Source organism: Octodon degus, unplaced genomic scaffold, assembly GCF_000260255.1.
Source record: "Octodon degus isolate 3935 unplaced genomic scaffold, OctDeg1.0 scaffold00020, whole genome shotgun sequence".
NCBI classification, from domain to species: Eukaryota; Metazoa; Chordata; class Mammalia; order Rodentia; family Octodontidae; genus Octodon; species Octodon degus.
Window position 1 is genome coordinate 5437036 of NW_004524596.1, and position 20115 is coordinate 5457150.

General features: G+C 39.1%; 1 protein-coding gene and 1 pseudogene across 2 annotated transcripts in view; both read left to right on the forward strand.

The window, feature by feature from the left end:
- Vit (vitrin) overlaps positions 1-20115 on the forward strand; it is a 150400-nt gene that overhangs the window by 48464 nt on the left and 81821 nt on the right. The gene's annotated exons all lie outside the window — the stretch shown is intronic.
- LOC105741687 lies at positions 8339-9227 on the forward strand (annotated as a pseudogene).

A 20115-nucleotide genomic window follows, 5' to 3' on the forward strand; every position in this document is an offset into this window, starting at 1 on the left:
GTGTTTGTAAATAGGATCACAAGTCCGCATCTTGTACAGCAATTAACCACTAAGAAGAATATATGCAGTGTATTATTTGTTGAAACTGTCCTTCCGATATGATTTGAAACTGTCTCATTGCTATCTGTTTGTCAATAAAACTTTGAAAAAAAAAACAATAATAGCTTAGATATATAGCTACTTTCTCTTAATTCAATGAGAAGAAAGATTTGTACTAATAGTGTTTAGACAAGATATCATGTCTGCATCTTGTACTATGAATAACTACTATGAACACAACAATATGCAATGTATTAATTATTGTAACTATCCTACTAACCTGTTTTGAAACTGTCTCGTTGCTATTTCTTTCTCAATAAATTTAATTTTCAAAATGATAAAAAATATATAAACAATAATAAAATTAATTTCCTTAAAAATATTCTTTACCCCAGAAACATGTCAAAGTATCTATGTAAAATCCAGTCATAAGGGCCGGAGAGATGGTTCAGTGGAATAAGCACTTCCCCGGCAAGCGCAAGTATCTGAGTTCAATCCCCGGCTCCACAAAAAAAAAAAAAAAAAAAAATCCAGTCATAAAGGTAATACAGTAGGAAAATATACTTATCTTCAATAGTAGTAGTGAAGTAAATAGAAACTAAAATAAAGTACCTATTTAAATATTCTGGAGTAGCAATGGATTAGATAGATGATTATACGTGCATTGTCATAAAAGTTAATGAGAATGTAAATCAGAACATTTCTAGACTGAAATTTGGTAATCTATAATTTTTTTAAAAAGGTCATTTAGGGCCAGGGAGATACCTCGGTGTCATAAGTGCCTGCCTGGCAAGCTCAGGGTCCTGAGTTTGATCTCTAGTACCAAAAAAATTAATTAATTAAAAATTAATTAAATTAAAAGAGCTGTTTCACACCCTGCCCTGTTCCCAGCATCACAGCACCAATAAGATTAGACTGTCCTCTGTCCTATCTTTCTGAGCCTGTCCTTCTTCAAAACTCGTTACCTCTCTGCAATGCCCATTCATATGCCAAGAAAATCAAGTGAGAGCCGGGGAGATGGCTCAGTAGAATAAGCGCTTCCCTGGCAAGCACAGGGGCCTGAGTTCAATCCCTGTTCCAACAAAAAAAAAGAAAGAAGAAGAAAATCAAGTGAGAAAACAGGACTTCTGTTCTTCACCACAATAAAAATAATATTTAACAATATCATACTCAACAATGAAAATTTCAAACTTTTCCTCTAAGATTAAGAACAGGAAAAGATCTATACTCTCACCGCTTCTATTTAGTGTAATACTAGAAGTCCTACCTAGAACAATTAGACAAGAAAAAAAAAGACATCCAAATTGGAAAGGAAAATGTAAAGCTATGTTTGTGTGCAGAAGCCATATAAAGCAAACTCTAGAAACTACACCAGAGGCTGTTAGAACTAGTACATGAATTCAGTAAAGTTAGAGGATACACACTCAATATTCAAAAGCAAGGTAGTGTTTCAATAATGCACTATATGAAAGAAGAAATTTTTAAAGATCTCATTTATAAGAGCCTCAAGAAAAAAGTACCTAGGAATAATTTTAACCATACAAGTGAAAACCCTGTACACTGAAAACTATAAAGTATTAATGAACGAAGTGAAGAAGATATAAGTAACAGAAAGATAATCCATGTTCATGAATTGAAAAAATTGACCTTCTTGAAATGGTCCATACTTTATAAAGCAACCTACAAATTCAATACAATTCCAATCAAAATTCCAGAAATACTTTTGACAAGAAAAAAAAATCATAAAATGTATATGGAACCACAAAAGACTCTGAACAACCAAAACAATCATGAATGAAAGGAACAAAATCAAAAGCATTACAGTACTTGATTTTAAAATACATTTCAAAGCTCTAACAATTAAAACACCATGGGGCTGGTGAGATAGCTCAGCAGACTAATCACCTGGTTAGGCAAGTACAGGGACTGGGGTTCAATGCCTAGCACCACAAGATACACTGGCCCCATCCTCTGGAACACTGAGCCAGCCACCAAGACCAGGCATGGTGGCGCACCTGTAGTCCCAGCGCTTGGAAGGAGGATCACTATGAGTCTGATCTGTGTAGTGAGACCCTGTAGACCCTGTACTAAATACTTAAAAAAAGAAACTTTGAGATTCTTTATATGTGTCCAGAGTTGGAGATTTGACTCTTTGAGCTCCTTCTTTTTCTTTATTAACTTCACTTCAGACTTGGAAGACTTCAGTTTTTTATGCATGCCTGGAGCTCGTGATTTTCCCTTACTACTTTGTTCAGGGATGCTCAGAGCAACCAGCCAGCATCATTATATTTCCCACTCAGCCAAAAATATTCATAAGTATTGTATTTAGTCACTAAGTTCCTTGTGTCATACGTGGTGAATTAGGATAAGCAAATGGACCTACATCGCAGATTGCTTTAAGCAGTTCTCACCATGGACTTCAGTGCTTCCCATATTTTCAGAAGGAGAGACTGTGGCAACTTCAGGCCTTGACAAGCTAGAGAGTGAACTCCAGGAAGCACAGAACCCATTACAGAAATTCATCCTTACAGTTCTGTTTTTCCTAGAGTCACTCCTGATACCAAAACCTGTATCAGGGTTCATTAGAGAACAGATTTAAGCTGACAGCAGCTGCCTAAAGAGTCACATATGAAAGAATGCAGAAGGACCATCCATAGCCTGGAAGGATGGAGAGTGCTGGGGAGACCTGAGGCCCTCTGAAGAGTGCTGTGCAATCCCACATTGGAGGCCTGAAGGGTAGGTGCTGGGAGCCTGGAGAGAAATGTCTAAAGGCAGGGGCAAAGCCTGCAGCCTCTCCAAAGAAGCAAAAGCAAGACTTCTTTTATCTTTGCCTTGTTGTCCTATCAAGGTGACAAGCCTTTTTGTTGGTGCCACCCACACCCAAGAGGACTCATAGTGATGCTCCTATCTCAGCCTCCCCAGTACTAGGATTACAGGCATGCACCACCAGACCTGGTTTAGGTGGCCAGCTCAGCGTGCCCAGGGCATGTGGTACCAGGGATACCCACATCCTTGTGCTTGCCAGGCAGGTGCTTAGAACACTGAGCTATCTCCCCAGCCCCTGCTAGGCATTTTAAAGTTCAAGTTGACACCACAACTAATTGTCACACAAGGCAATTATCCATCACTAGTGTTGGATTCTGAAGAAGAGGAAACCCTTGCACACCGGCAGCAGAAATATAATTATTTTATAGCTAGTATGGAAAACAGAATGGAATTGCCTCAAAAAATTAAAAATAAAGCTATGACATAATCTAGCAATCTTTCTTCTGGACGTCCAGCAGCCAAAGGAAACGGGGAGAAAAGGAAATGGAACAAACATGTTGAAGACCTGGGGAGTCATCAGTGACAGTACACTTGCCTAGAATGTGAGCCTCTGATTTTGAGCCCAGCACCAAAGGCGAAAACGTGTATGAAGAAGACATTTGCATTCCTGTGTTGATTACAGCGATTCACATAGCCAAGACATGGAATTAATCCAAATTTTCATTGATCCATTGATGGGCAAATGGGTAAAAGAAATGTGACATACTACACAGCTTTTAAAAAGAAGAAAATCCTATTGTAACATGAACAAATTAGCATTATACTAACTGAATTAAGTTGGACATAGAAGACAAATACTATATGATCTTCTTTATACACAGAATCTAAAAAAGCCAAACCCATAGAAGTAGAAAGTAGAGTGGTGGTTTACAGGGCCTGTGAGCAGGGAGTCCTCCATGTGCACTTTGGAGTCTCCCAGGTACACCTTACAGGAGAAAGTAGAATAAAGAGATCAGACCGATGCTAGAAAACTCGCATTTTGATCCCGTTTTGTGATCCCCAAATAATAACAGGTTTAGCCAAGATATTAACCTTAACCTTGGTTTCTTTTCTATAAAATAATGATCTCAAATCTCCTCACAGGTTTGATATTAAATCATTTGAAGCTTCTTTTTATATTTTATGTGATTGTAACTAAACGGTCATATCTTTGCTACAAAATCTTAATTTATTTGGTGCTAAATATTTCAATGATACATACATTGTTCCAAATCAAAGAATTAGGGAAATTTGAACTGTCTTTAACCAATTTACTTTATAAATCAGTCCTCTAGAAGGCACTGTGGATACTACCTGTGTTAGTATATTAAAGGACTCTAAAAAAAAACTTCAGGTTGGTCAGATAGCTCATAGGACTAAAGTGCCTGCGTGTGGCAAAGCACACCTGTAATCCCAGCACTGAGGGGCTGAAAACAGGATAATCACTACAAGTCTGTAATGTGTAGTGAGACCCTGTAGACCCTGTATTAAATACATTGAGAAAGAAAGACAGAAAGAAAGAAAAAAGAAAGAAAGAAGAAAGAAAGAGAAAGAAAGAAAGAAAGAAAGAAAGAAAGAAAGAAAGAAAGAAAGAAGAAAGAAAGAAAGCAAGTTGAGGCTAGAATATAGCATTTCTATGAAGTCCTAGGCACCTAAGTATTTCATAAGTACTTCCTGATTTGATTATTAACTGGGTGGTCTGGTACTTTACATCTTTTTTTGAAAGTAGATTATAATTGATTGCTGTCTTAGTTACTTTTCTCTCCTTGTTAAGACAAAATACCCAATACCCAAAGTTAAGGAAGGAAACATTTATTTAGCTCAGCTTGTAAAGGTTTCAGTCCATACTCAGCTGGCTCCAAGGCAGGGCAGCGCATGGAAAGGGGCAACAGTCCATGGCTAGGGAAGACAGCAAATGCAACAAGAGAAAAATGAAGAGACAAACCTCTTTTCCATCCATTCTATGGTATGCAGGCTCCCTGCTCTAAGGAGAGTGTAGCACTCACACCCTCAATCCCAGCACTAGACAATGAGCCAATCACAGTCTCTAGATTCAATGGCCTCTGAAAAGCTCTCCCTTGCCATGACCACATGGGGCTTTGGGGAGACATCCTAACACAAACCATAACGATTACTGACAGGAAAACTGGAAAATATGAGCACAGATCATGCCAATAATTTTAATAAGTACTTTTCAACTATTATATGATTTCAATATGATTAAGAATATTTCATTGCTTTTTCTGATAATAAAATTAATGTATTATATAAAATATATATTTTATACATAAAGTATATAATATAAAAGGGAAAACAAAATAGAAAATATAAATCATAATTTGATTAAATTTATTAGCACTTTGTTATATTTGGCAGTTATTTTTCTGCATATATTTTAAATTTGTCAGAATTGTTCATAAAGTTAGAGCTGAGCTCTTCACAGGTAATTTAATATTCTTCCACACATCATTTTTAATAAGTGCTTAGGATTTCCCTATTGTTGGGATATTTCCAACATTTCATTATTTTCAGATTTCCATTAGAAATGCTATAATGAGAATTTTTACATAAATCTTTGTCTATAACATTGATTATAACTTGGGATATATTTCTAGGAGTGCATTTTCAGGTCAAAGAATATAAACATTTTTAAGGCTCTTGAAATTGATGATCAAATTGCTTTCCAGAATTTGGCCACACCTGTTTAGACTTTACCAACAGTGTGCAGAAATTCACTAACCTCAAATCCCTGCCAGGATTAAGCATAATCTTGTGTTACATATTTACTGACATGATATAGGAAAGCATTGCCTTACTTTGTTTCAGCTTGCATTTTTGACGAACTTGGATGCTATTTCCAGCTTATTCATGTGTATCTTCTTTGCTTATTAGCTATTCGATCAGCTTTAAAAATTTTATTTAAGAACAATTATACCTCAAATATCTTAAATGCAATTAATATCACACCAGAAAGAAGTAATGACAATTTTTTATTCAAAAAAACAACTGAATATTTAATTTCCTTGAAATTTCAATCACTGCTAAAGAAAAATGAGACCTTCTATATTATTTAAAACTAGCACACCAGATTTTAAACTACAGAGAGGTGTTGTTACAGAACAGGGAAGTTATGACTGCATTTGGAACTTTGGACTCTAGACTTTCTTTCTTCAAGGTCTGTAGACACTAGTAGTCTCAGCAGACAGACAATGATCAGCACTTGTGGATAAGAGTGGGTTTCAGACCCTTGGACTGGGCAGCAGCTCTCCCTGTTCTTGGTGCTCTGTTGGGAAAAACACAAGACTCATTTCTTCCCCCCAAGTTCAACATACAGTTCACCATTTCCAATATAGCAACAGAAATCTTGTATTGTAGATAAGAAAAGGACACTTGCTCCAGGGCACAAGCACACTTACAAGCCTTATTGACCAGCCCTCTCTTGGAGGAGTGGGTTAAGGGGGAGCTTTAATTAGCAAGCACAAAAACTAAAGAGAGGGCCCATGGAAACCACTGATGACAATGACTGTATGAACCACAGCTGTTAAACTTCACCAGTGAGGCATACTTCCAGCCCAGAGAGTCTTGAGTGACTAAGCAAGTAGTGGAATTTTCTCTGAAACATTTCTAGTTCTTCTTTTTTTTTTTCTATTTTTTAAAAACATTTTTCTTAGTACAGGAACGACAGGGTCTCACTATGCAGATCAGACTCGTAGTGATCCTCCTGTTTTCAGCCTCCCAAGAGCTGAGATTACAGGCGTGTGCCACCATGCCCAGTCTCAATTGCCATCTTAATGCACCCTGGGGGCGGGGCTGACGCAGTATGTGGGACCAGGGACTTATGCCTTAGATTTCATGCCTTATCTTTTTACACATAGTTTTTTGTGAAAATAATGTTAAATTTAAGTTGAAAACATTGGAAGATTATGATATTTCTTTGATGAGACATTTTACTTTTATAGACAAGGTCTTGTATTCCAGTTTTGTATGTGCTTCATTTAAACTAACTAGTTACTAAATTTATTGATGCTCCTTGCTTGACCTATTTAACTTGTTAGACAAAGATAGTAGAGAAAAGTAATGGTAGAGCATCCTCTAATCCACTTTGATGTAAAATAGGCTTTTTTAATGAAATCTAGTTCATATTTAGAAATATACATGCCTATTAATAAGTCACAAGACTCTCTTTGTTAGTAAAAGACAATAGGCTGACAGCCATCCTCAGAATGTAGAAGACAGATTTCACTGGGGCAGTCTGGCCTCATCCTCCTCACACTCGTAAGCAAATGTCACACCTGGCCTGCCTCGATCTCCTGTCTGGTCTGATCTCCTAGTATTGAGCAGGCAATCTTGGCTCTTGTAATTCCCCATTTTTGCCTTTCAAGGCTGAGGGTAACTCGGGAGCAAGTTGTTTCAATAATTCACTGTGAGCATGAGAAAAAAATGACTTTTTTTTTTTCCTGATCTTATTTCTTATCATGTCTTGTCACTTTGTACTCTTCTTTTCTAGAGGTATGTTCCTGCTAAAGATTAGAAAGGGAAGAACTCTAACTTGTCCCAACCTTTCCCTTCTATCTAATAGCTAATAACCTCTAAATTGAGCCCATAAAAAATGAGTGTTTTCTGAGACCAAAGATAAAAAGTTATCTTAAATGACAGATGCATGCCCCATCTCTGGGTTAGATGAGACATCAAAATTTTGCCATCCAGGAAATACACGAAAGCCATGTTCCAGCTTATGTGTTCTGGGCATGGTATTCTGAACGCAGGAGATTAAACCTGAGACCCTATTTAAAAAAAAAAGTTTGGGGTACAGCCAGATAGCTCAGCAGACTAGAGCACCTGCTTAGGCAGTTGCAGGGACTGGGGTTCCATTGGCCCTGCCCCCGGAGCACACTGAGAGGGCAACTGAGACTGGGCGTGGAGGCACACACCTGTAATCCCAGTGCTTGGGAGATTGAAAACAGGAAGATCACTATGAGTCTGATCTGTGTAGTGAGACCCTGTAAGCCCTCTACTAAATACATTTAAAAAAAAAAAAAAGACATCTTCTGGGTGAGACCAGAAAGAGCTATTTCATAAACACAATATTTAAGAGACCAAACTACATTTAGTCTAAGGGAAAATCCCCTAACCACCTGCCTCTTTCTCTCCCCTTCTAGGTGTGGTTCTCACTATTTATGTGTGTAGAGAAGGAAAGTACTTTCACTAATGTGTAAGTCATGGCTGCTAAACAATGAATATAAGATTTAACCTGTGAACTTCATAAGTGTTTTGTAGATATAGACGCATAAAAATTTTAGAGTAGATTTTGTGTAAAACTTAGCTTTGGCTTGCTGACTTCGAGCCTGTATATGGGTGATTTCTAGGTGGCCATGTTACAGTCCATCCCCTCCCCCTTGCTGCGGTTCCAAGCACATTCCTCCTTCTCTATCCCCCTGTGGGCTTTCTCCCAGCTTCTGCCCCAATTTCTTGGGCTTGATGTGCCCTAGGAAAGATGAATGAGTAGGCTTATTTTTGAGAGCAGAATGCAGAAGTTCCAAGATCCATTCCCCTCACAGGGGTTGATTACATTCTGCCAGAAGAAGAAAGAAGAATGTTCACAGAATGCAATGAAGAAAGCTTCTGTTTGAGATCTGTGCCTCTGGCTGCCACAAGCATGTTGACTACTCAAGGACTATTCATAGAGGAATTCTTTCAAGTCATCCCAGATCTGGTTCTATCCCTAAACTTATATTTGCTTGTATCATGAGATACTTTGCTAGAAAACTTTCTTATGTGAGAGCTTGCCAACAAAGTTCAAAAATCTTGAAAATTCTTCTCTTGGAGAAGTTTTAAGATCAGGACAAACACAATGATGTTCACCACCTGGGCACTGTTCTCCAAACTCAAATTTATGTCTCAAATGTGAGTGGCCCATCCACTCCCCCCAGAAGGCAACACAGAAAAGGAGATGCCTCCTCATTATGGGCCAATTCCATTCAGTGCCTCTATGAATGAATCCACTCCCATTGGTATTTCTGGTCATATTGCCCAAGAACCTCATCTCAACCTTGAAGAATCACTAAAAAATAAAATAAAATAAAAATTTAAAAAATTACATATGAGGAATTAAGAAAAGAGAACAAAGAGTCATATGAAGTAACTTTAGCACAAACAGCTGGCCCCGCAGTCAGGCCTATGCAGGAAAGAGTGCCCCAAAAGAAGACAAAGTAAATAAATATGGACATACTTGGGATGAGAGAGAAAAGTGCATTATCAGATATCCTGAAGCAGTTTTGATAGCCAGCATGGTCTCAGCAATCATAAAATACCTGCATGCTTTGAGCTCAGCATCAGTCTTTATAAACACATTTAAAGCTAAATTCTGGGTTTTTGTGGTTTGACTTACTATGATATTTAAAGAAAAACACAGATTTTAGTTTTAGGATCATATAAATGTAGATTACATTGGGAGCTACTGTGAATGGTGCTGTCATGTCATGATTGTGTATATTTTGTGAACTTGTTTCAAGTTACAAGGCAAAGATACTCTTCTAAAACTCCTTAGGGGGCCAGAGAGATAGCTTAGAGGCATAAGCACCTACCTGGCAAGCACATGGACCCTAGTTCGATGCCCAGCCCCACATGCCATGCAGTCTTGGCACCAGATCCCTGGGCGCACCATCTCAGCCCTGAAAGTGGGTGCCCACCATGAGGCCCCAGAACCAGGTGTAGAGGCACACACCTGTAATCCCAGCACTCAGGAGGTTGAGAGAGGAGCATCTCTACACGCTTGAGGCCAGCCTGGGGGCTACAAAAATGAGCACAAGGTTAGCCCAAACTGCATAGTGAGACTCTTGTCTCAAAAGAAAAAACTCCTAAGAGACTGTGCTGCTCTAGAATTTTCTTATATGAAAATAAATGATATCTGCATGTTGAATTGAGGTGAGTGGGGAGAGCAAGCATAATTTTTAAATGTTCAGTTTGCATCATTCATTTGCATAAAAGCCTTTCTCTAGTATTTGCTAGATTATTGGACTGTTTATGGTAAATAAAATGTGAAGGAGCATGCCAAGAAAGAAAGGAAGGAAGGAAAAAAGGAAGGAAGGAAGGAAGGAAGGAAGGAAGGAAGGAAGGAAGAAAGAAAGAAAGAAAGAAAGAAAGAAAGAAAGAAAGAAAGAAAGAAAGAAAGAAAGAAAGATTGCTTAGATGATTAGATAACGTAAATGTCTTCGGCTCTTCTTTGCCCTCAGGCTCAGTGTTAGATTTTTTTCCAAGCCACTACTTGTCTCTATCTATCTCTAAAAGTGACCTCTTCTATGGAGTGGGAAGTGCGCCACCTAATTCCAGTTTGCCCTTTAATGTGTTCCTCACTCTCAAAAATTAGAAAGGGATGGCTCAGGTCTTTGAGTTAGTGGTTTAATTTTGCTAGCAATGCTTCCTTCTTTACACATGACTATTATAGCTAAAAGCAATTACAATTTGTGCTTTTAGAAACACATGCTGGACTGAGGGGTATAAGTTTCTGGAAAAGTAAGGATGCAAGTCAGTAGGTGTGGCTAGTGACGTGACCTGTCTTCTGGTTACTCTCCACATGACAACCATCAGGCTCTAGAGCAGGTAACCTTGGAGGATGCCTGCAGACTCATAAAATACAAGTAGGGATTTAAAAAGATGCCTATTTTTCTCTTTGCTGCTTTTGGAAATCTCAATTTCAAATTCTCCTACTTCTTTTATATTGTTTTTAAATAGTCTTTTTTTTTTAAATCTTTCATTCATTTGGTATAGGGTCTCACTGCACAGCTCAGACTCATAGTGATCCTCCTATCTCAGCCTCCCCAGCACTGGGATTACAGGGGTGCACTTGCACTTGCCAAGCAAGTGCTTGGACCACCAAGCTACCTCCCCAGCTCCTTCCTTTATATTCTTAATCACTGAAATATGTTCAACCTTCATATTTTGAGAAAGAGCTGTTTAATATTTTTCTACACTTACATGTGGCCTGCCTATACCCTAGAGGCAAAATAAAATGCAAAACAATATTGATTGTAGTGCCACTTCACAGCTAGACTCCTACTGCACAAGAGAGGGAAGATGGTCAGAATTACCTTATGTTCAGACTTCCTTTGCATTAAATAATCCTTACTTGTATTCAAAATGTAAATATAAGCCACAGAAAACTAGACAAGTCTGGCCCTTAAGGTACAATAAGATACATCTACTGTTACTGAGCCTGAGATTACCCTCCCTTACCCTTTGGAGTTTTTTTTAATTTAAAAAAATGTATTTACTTAGAAGCATTCAGAATGTCAACAAAACAGTTGCAACTTTTTTGCAATTACAGAGTGGTATTCAGTTAACAGAACAACAATTATTTATTATAAGCTGTATCAGAGACAACTGAAGATGAAAAACTGCTGTCCTCATATATACTAATTGGCGCTGCATGCCAACAAGAACCTGCTTTAAATTCCCACGCCAATTTACAACCCCCATACTGTACCAGGCGAGGTTAGTGGCTACTGAAAATACCACCAGGACAGGGCTGTCTAAAGACACATTCGGTAGTGTGTTAACTATACAAAAAAGACACTGTATAGTTTAAAAACAAATTTTACACAGCCTTACATTTCAATTTTTTTTTCTTCAAAAGGAGTGAGTTGTGTTTGGGGGATTAAATGTTTATAGACAAGAAAAAAAAAACTGCTGTAGCACCAATTTATTCATCATCATCCTCTTCTTCATCCTCCTCATCCTCTTCATCATCTTCTTCTTCGTCTTCATCCTCATCTTCCTCACTCTCCTCCTCTTCATTTTTCTTGCTTTTTTTCAGCCTTGACAACTCCCTTTTTTGCTGCATCAGGTTTGCCTTTGGCCTGGTAGGCAGCGATGTCCTTTTCATACTTCTCCTTCAGCTTAGCAGCCTTCTTCTCATATGGCTGCTTGTCATCTGCTGTAGTATTATTCCACATTTCTCCAAATTTCTTTGTGACACCACCAATGGAGAGGACAGGATGTTCTCCTTTGATTTTTGGGCGATACTCAGAACAGAATAAGAAGGCCGAAGGAGTCCTCTTGGGTGCATTGGGATTCTTGAACTTCTTTTTTGTTTCTTCTTTAGGAGGAGTATAAGTTTTCATTTCTCTTTCATAACAAGCCTTGTCCGCTTTTGCCATATCTTCAAATTTTCCTTTTTTCTTTAGCAGACTTGGTCTTCCACCTCTCTGAGCACTTCCTAGAAAACTCTGAGAAGTTAACAGAAGCATCTGGGTGCTTCTTCTTGTGCGCCTCTCAGCAAGTTTGCACAAAGAATGCACAGGATGGCATCTTACCTCTTGGTTTCTTAGGATCTCCTTTGCCCGTGTTTACTTGTTTTCCTCAGCCAAGTACAGAGTCGCCCAGTGCCCGTCCGGCTCTCACTTGACCCAGAGTTGTCTCTATGGAGCTCAGTGTACTGCAATGGCTCCCCCTCCCTTATCCTTTGGATCCTGAGGGTGAGGCTTCTCCCATCTGAGTACTAGCCAGGCTGGATCCGGCTTAGCTTCTGAGATCAGACAAAATTGGGCACATTCAGAGTGATATGGCCGTAGACCTGAGGGTGAGGCTTCTAAGCCAGTCATTATTGAGACCTCTGCTGGGCCATATCCATTCTTGTTCAAGCTCAAGAACAGTCTTGCTTAGAGAAAATAAATGCAAATTCTGCACCACCTGTCTTCATGTGTCCTTTTCTCTAAGTGATTTTTTTTTTTTTTTTTTTTTTTTTTTTTTTTGGCAGAACCGGGGATTGAACTCAGGCCCTTGAGCTTTCCAGGCAAGCGCTTATTCTACTGAGCTATCTTCCCAGCCCCTAAATGATCTTAAATAGATCAAATAAGATCTGAAAACATTTTTAGATGATCTTGATAAGTACATTAAGGCCTTTAGGAAACTTACTCAGACCTATCAATTAGACTAAAAAGATATAATGATACTCTCAAATCCAACATTGAGTTCTAATGAGAGACAAGAAGGATTACAAGCTGCTATTACATTTAGAGATAAACATCATATGTTAATTTTAAAAGACCAAAAGACAGACAGAAAGAAAAACAGCTGGCTCTTCCTACTTGAACCCAAACAGTTCCTACACAAGATCCCTACAGGCCTCGCAACCAGATGGGAGACTGAATCGGAGACATCTTCAGACATAAGTTCTTAAAGGTCTAAAAAAGATGAGAACTAAGCCCTTCCATTATTTTAAACTATCAACTATTCATTAAGAAAGATGAAAACCCCTCTGCATTCTTAGATCATTTACCATAAACATTGATAAAGCATACATGAATGACCTCTGATTATTCTTACACAGATTATTCTTTTTCTATTTTTTAAATAATTTTATTGAGAAACAAACAGCAATGAGAGAGTTTCTAAATCAATTAGTAGGACAGTTTCAATACTTAATACATTGCACATTGTTGTCTTAGTGGTTATTCATTGTACAAGATGCAGACATGATATCCTGTCCACAAACACTATTAGGACAAATATTTCTATTCATTGAATTAAGAGAATGTAGCTGTATATCTATCGTAACTATTTTGAATATGCAGATACAAAATGGTTGTTCATTTGTATCCCCTTTTTTGTTTAGTTTTGTCAGAGAAGGGTATCTCATTGTCATTTAAATATTATAGGTGTGTGAATTCAGCAAAACATTCCAAGGTAGTCCAGTAATCCATAATAGTAGTGGGTTTTCCATAAGACTAGCAATGTCAGAAGTTGTTGACTTTAGCCCTTTACAGCTCAGCATATTAATATGGCTTTACTTTTTATACCTCATTTTTATACTTTTCTGCTGGATGGTTAAGACCAAGATAAGGCAAGACCTATATAACAGAAATGAAGCTTTTGTATCTGACATGGTCAGTCAAATCCCCTCAGGATTTATCCTGAAACCTTGTACCACAGTTTGTAGATCCTTTGTCAGTATCAGTCTTGTTACACAGATTATTCTTAAAAACAAGACTTATTGAGTCAGCCTCACATATTAGAAAAGAATACAAAAGACAGCTTTTGCTCCAGATAGGCCACTTAATACTCTAGCGAAAATTGCCTCATTATTTTATAATCAGGACCAAGAGGAGGTCAAAGAGAAAAAAATAGAGACCACGAAAAAGTAGCTGCCTACCTTTAAAAGGATACACACTAAATCTGATTCCCAGGCCTCCAAAAAGAGCTCAGTGACTAAACTCATCTGCTACCACTGCAAAAAGCCAGGCCACCTTCCAAGATATTATAAGAACTGTCATGGCAAGAGGCCACTGATTACAAAGGTGACCACTAAAAGTCAGACTACCACGCTGAGGCAGAGGTCCCATGGATCAGACCCATCTTACCAGATAGACCAGCAAGACTAAAGGGCCCCAGGATACTGTCCACCTTCCCCTCTGGTTGGACTGTCATCTCCATGGAGGAGCCCCTGGTAACCATGACTACAGAGGCAACAGAAACCAGCCTATGGCTGGACACTGGGGCATGTCTCTTGCTTCTTCTTTTCAACCCTGGCCTTCCTTCCAGCCAACAAACTTCAGTCAAAGGAGTCACTAGAGAAGAGATAACTTGCTATTTTCTCATAACTCTCATGCTGCAACTGGGATGGTTTTTCTCTTTACTCATTCCTTTTAGTTATGCATGAAAGTCCAGTTCTTCTCCTAGGGAAAGATGTCTGATCTTTAACTACTATAACATAAAAAAATCCAGGTCAAGACACTGCCTCCCCCTCATGGAGACAAAAATAAATCCGAAAGAATGGACAACTAAAGGTAGAAGAGATAAATCAATAAGAGCTACCCCAATACCAGTACATCCCAAGGATCCTACTATTTTTCCTCACCAGAAAACACATGCTATAAGAGCGAGAGTTAAAAGAAGATTGTTGCCTATAATTGGTAATTTAAGGACATAGGGTCTGCTCAAACATTGTGGTAGCCCTTACCACACTCCAAACTAGAAAGTTCAAAACTCCAATGGAAACTACAAGTTGGTACAAGATTGATAAGTGAGACAATAGTGCCAATCCACTGGGTGGTACCTCACCCATAAACTTTCCTTCCTCAGATCCCAAATGCTGTCAGCTGATTTTCAGTGTTGGATTAAAATATACCTTCTTATTTAAAAATCATTTATTTATTTATTTATTTATTTATTTATTTATTTATTTATTTGGCTCAGGGTCTTGCTACACAGCTCACACTTGTAGTGATCCTCCTGTCTCAGCGTCCCCAGTGCTGGAATTACAGGCATGCACCACCATGCCCAGTTTAGGTTGCCAGCTCAGCCTGGGGCCAGTATGGAACGTGGTACTAGGGATGGAAACTGGGTCCCTGCACTTGCCAGGTGGGTGCTTAGACTCCTGAGCTATCTCCCTGGCCCTATGCCTTCTCTTATATTCCTTTACACACAGATTCCCACGACCAATTTAGACTATGCTACCTCAATGGTTCAGAGATAGTCCTCCTGGTTTTGGCCAGGCACTTGCCCACAACTTGGCATGTTTTAAATTTTCCCAAGGCACAGTCCTACAATATGTCACTATTATTATATTGTTACATGTGCCCTCAAAAGAGCTCTCTATCCAAGGTACCTGTGCTCTGCTGAATTTTTTAACAGACAGTGGTTTTAAGGTCTCTAGCTCAAAGGCACAACTTTGTAGCCCTGAGGTAGGATACTTGGGCCTCATCATGTCTAAGGAAACCCAAAGGCTGAAGAAAGAATTAAATCAATACTTTCCTTCCCACAACCCAACACTCTAAAATAGCTAAGGATATTCCTAAGAATTGCGAGCTATTTTTGCCTTTCGGTAGCAAGACATGGTGAGATCACACAACCCGTCTATGAACTTATCAAGAAAGCCCAAATGTAAATGCCCGTATTTTAATCTGAAAACCTGATTCCAAAACTACACCCCAAAAGCTGCAATAAGTGCCTGTAAATGCACCCAACACCGAGCTACTGACAGGACACCACTTCACTCTATATGTTGATAGAAGGCATGGCTTTGGGAGTGCTTACTCAGGACCGGAGACCTGCTCAAAGGCATACGGTGTATCGGAGTCATAAACAGACATTGTAGCAAAGGGATGTGTACCTTAGAGCTGACCTGTGTACCTTCGAGCTGTGGCTCCCTCCACTCTCCCAATGCCAGAGACATCCAAGCTGACTTTAGGCAAAGATCTCACTGTCTATCCTATTATGAAGGCCAACAATCATAACTATCAACATGGCTACTTTAAGAAATGAGCTTATTATATCTGATGTGATTAACCCCCACAATTAGACACCTTAATAAAAAAGCCTTATATGAAAATAAAAAATTCAATCCTATGCTCATTGGCCTAACTCTACTAAACACTTGAGATAAACACCTCCCAAACAGTGTATATTTACCGTAACCTTATAGCTCAAAGACTGTTTTTACAACAGACTTGTTTAATTGCCCTAAAATTAGAAAGCCCCAATGACATTCATTAGTTCTGTGGGACCAATTTGTGGCCCTTACTACCCCCTAGACAGATAGGAAGATACCTGCTGAGATTTTCATGGTTACAAGGCAGGAGTGCCAAAAATATCGGCAAACCTAACCCATCCACAACTTGATGGTCTAAAGGTGTGTTTCACTGTTATGATCATTTGGCTTCTGCCCTTATCCATTACCCTAAGATTAGAAGACACAGCACATCAAGGCCTTGACTAACTATAATACACTCAATGAGCCTTAAAGGACACCTCAACTTAATCTCCCTCCTACACAAAGAAGTAAAATTAATGAGGCAAGCCATCCTCCAAAATCAAGTGGCATTAAACATCCTAACAACAGCACAAGAGGTTACTTGTGCAATTATAAAAGCTGAATGTTGCGCATATATTTCTAATCTTTCTGCTGATACCTCGATGACGGTGTAAGATATTAAAGAAGTAAATGCCATGTCCAACTGTAAAATTCCATAGACTTTCTCCTTATCCTCTTCATAGGAGGCTACTACTGGATCTTCCTGACAAAAACATTTGTTGGTTACATTCATAAAATTGTGTTATCTTAAAATCTTATTATTTAGTTCACATATACTTGTTTCCTTAGTCTTATCTCCTCCAGACATAAAGCTATATGCCTTCCCAAGACGAGAATGCCTGGCATCTTTCAAGGGTCTTTAGATAGACTCTCCATACAGTATCTCTGACTGCTCATCACAACTTTGATCCCCTGCAGCTGGAAGTACCCCAAGCAGTCTTCACCCCGTGCCCAATCATGGCAGTTAGGGGTAGCTCTTCCGGGGTGAGGGGGAATATTATAGGGAGCTAAGCTAGGTAGAAATATTATAGGCAGTCCAACAGGGCTAGGCCCTCAAGGGAGTCAGTATAAAAGATGAGAACACATCATGACTGTGGATGCAGGCACATTGAAACACTACTGGGGACCTGCCCAGTAGCTCAGTTGTTTAAGTGCCTGCTTAAACAAAACCCTCAAGCTCAAGCTTCTGGGGTTCCAACCCAGACAGACACGGCAAAGCAGAAATGCCCTAAAGGCATTTCGAGCCTCCAAAAAAAAAAAAAAGAAAGAAAGAAACACTACTGAAGGGCCGGGGAGATGCCTCAGTTGAATAAGCGCTTGCCTGGCAAGTGCAAGGGCCTGAGTTCAATCCCCAGTTCCACAAAAAAAAGAAAAACTATACTAGAGTCACAATGGTCAGATTTACATACTTCCCTAAGGAATAAATGGAAGCTTGAGATTATTGGTACCCTTTTGAGATTCCCATATAAATAAACAATTATCTCATTAGGATTGGGATAGGCCATCCTCTCTCAGTGAGGCTGAGACTAAGTTTATTGATTATCAATCAAGGTCAATGATGTCATCAGTATATACTTGCTATGTGACCTGCTTCTCCATTGGATCAATAGTACTTAAATAGATATACTTGTAACCTTATTGGCTGATCATAGTTTTGACCCATTATCTTGCTCTATGAAACTTCATCTGAGAAGCAGGCTCACTAGCAACCCTTTCAGGATCCCTCCTACCTCCCGAGAACTCTTCCTACTCCCTAATTCTTTTCCCAATAGATTTTCCTACTCTTAACCTCTGCTGTTCCTTCAAATTCATCCTTCAACTTCGAGGAACACATACTTAGCACACTGGACAGCTAGCAAGTTGGGAGCTACATTTATTTTCCTATACCATTTAAAGATCCTCTAATAGTCACATTTGGGGATAATTCAAAGGTTGCATCATTAGCATAGATTAGCTACTGTCTCTGCTCAAGCTGCAGTAATAAACTATCACAGATGGGGTGGCTTATAAAAAACCAGAAATTTATCTGTAAAACTTCTAGAGGCTGACAACCAAGATGAAGGCAGTGCCTGGTGGTAACTCGCTTCCTGGTTTGTAGACACTCACCACTTTGCTATGTTTTTGCATGATGGCAAGGACAAGGCTACCATCTGGGATTTCTTTATAAATGGCACTAGTTCTATTGATGAGGCTTTCTCCCTCATAACCTAGTCACCCGACGACAGCCCTACCTTCCTACTACCATAGCCTCAGGTTTGGATTTCTACATGTGAATTGGGGTTGCATAGGCAGACAAAATCTCATTCTATAGCAGCTAAAAAATCTTAAAATAAATTTGAAATTTTCCTGATCCTTTGACAACAGTACTATCTTTTCCTTTAAAAATAGCTGACAATTCAAGAATTACTAATCACACTGACACTCAAATTAAGCATCTGTCTTTGCTAACACACACACACACACACACACACACACACACATAAGCTAAGTGGTCAAATATTTATTTTGTTTTGGAATTTTTATATATTTATTTTTGCTATCCCGGGGTATCCTTGTATGCCACCCCTAACCCCTTCACCTGGGCCTTGTACAAGTGCTATGTTAAAGCAGTGTCACCGTTGGGTGGCTGAGGTGGAAGGATGCCTGGAAAAGAAAAAAGAATAAAAAACTGATGAGCATTTTGAAAGTAAAAACACTGCTTCCTTTCTGCCTACAGATACAATTAATTCAGGAACAGAGAAGCATTTTTATAGGCCGCTAATAAATTTCGCTATGAGAAATTGTCACAATATATATTAAAATTTAAAGTGTGCATAAATTTCAGGCAGAAAATTCTATTTGAAAATGTATATTTAGGAAATAATATTCTTTGCAAAGATGAAACTATTTTACATTAAGTAGAAGATTGACTAAATTACAATATATTCATATAATATAATACTTTAGGCAGTTAAAATTACTCTTTTGAAGAACATTTAATGACAAGAAAAAAGGAAGGCATATATATGCATAAGTTGGAGTAAGCTAGAAAATGTTATGAATAGTATCATTAAAATCAAATAGATTGTTGGCCAGGGAGACAGCTCAGCAGCGTGAGTGCCTGCCTCGCAAGGGCAAGGTCCTGAGTTCAATCCCTGATATCACAAAAAAAAAAAAGTTCGAATATTTGTTTAAAAGTCTCTCTATATATGTATCTAGGGAAGTGAGAAGGAGAGAGGGAGAGAGGGAAAGGGAGGGAGAGAAGGAGAACAGGGAGAAAAATAATACTGCTGTGCTCGTCCGTATTTTCTGAGCTGGTTTTTATTGTGTTTTTTACGCATTTCATATTTATACCATGTATGGCTTTTGCAACTAGGAAAAGAAAGCCAATGTCATTTTTTTAAAAAGCTCAAGGCTCAAGTTCATTTTATGTGTTTGAAGCAAAACTGAGAAGTGACTTAAAATTTAAAAGGACAAAGCATTGTCCCTCCTTCCTCAGCACCATGCTTCCTAGAGGACAGCAATATTCAAATGCTGTTTCAGGTTCTGCCTGAGTTTTGAGGAAAACACAGAACCGGGGTGCTTGAGTGGACCACCAGGGTCATGCAGGCAGGCCACCCCGCGGGCCTCATGTCTCACTTCCTGGCAGCCAGGAGGCAGAGAGAGAAACGAGGAGCTGGGGCGAGAATCTTCTTTCCCTGTCACCCCACCACCCGCCCACCTCCAGCGAGGCCCCGCCTCCTCACAGCACAGCGCCCTCAGCTCCTGCACTCAGCAGCGCCCTGATCCAGTCACCTTCCAAACACAGGAGTCCTCTGGGGGACATCTCAGGTCTAAGCCAAAACACCTATGACTCATCTTCCCCTTTCTCCCTAATACTGTTCTCCTATGACATCTTGCTTTCCTGACACCCTCACTCCTAACGCTTGTTACCTGTCCATTCAGCTCGCTCTCTCTCTCTCTCTCTCTCTCTCTCTCTCTCT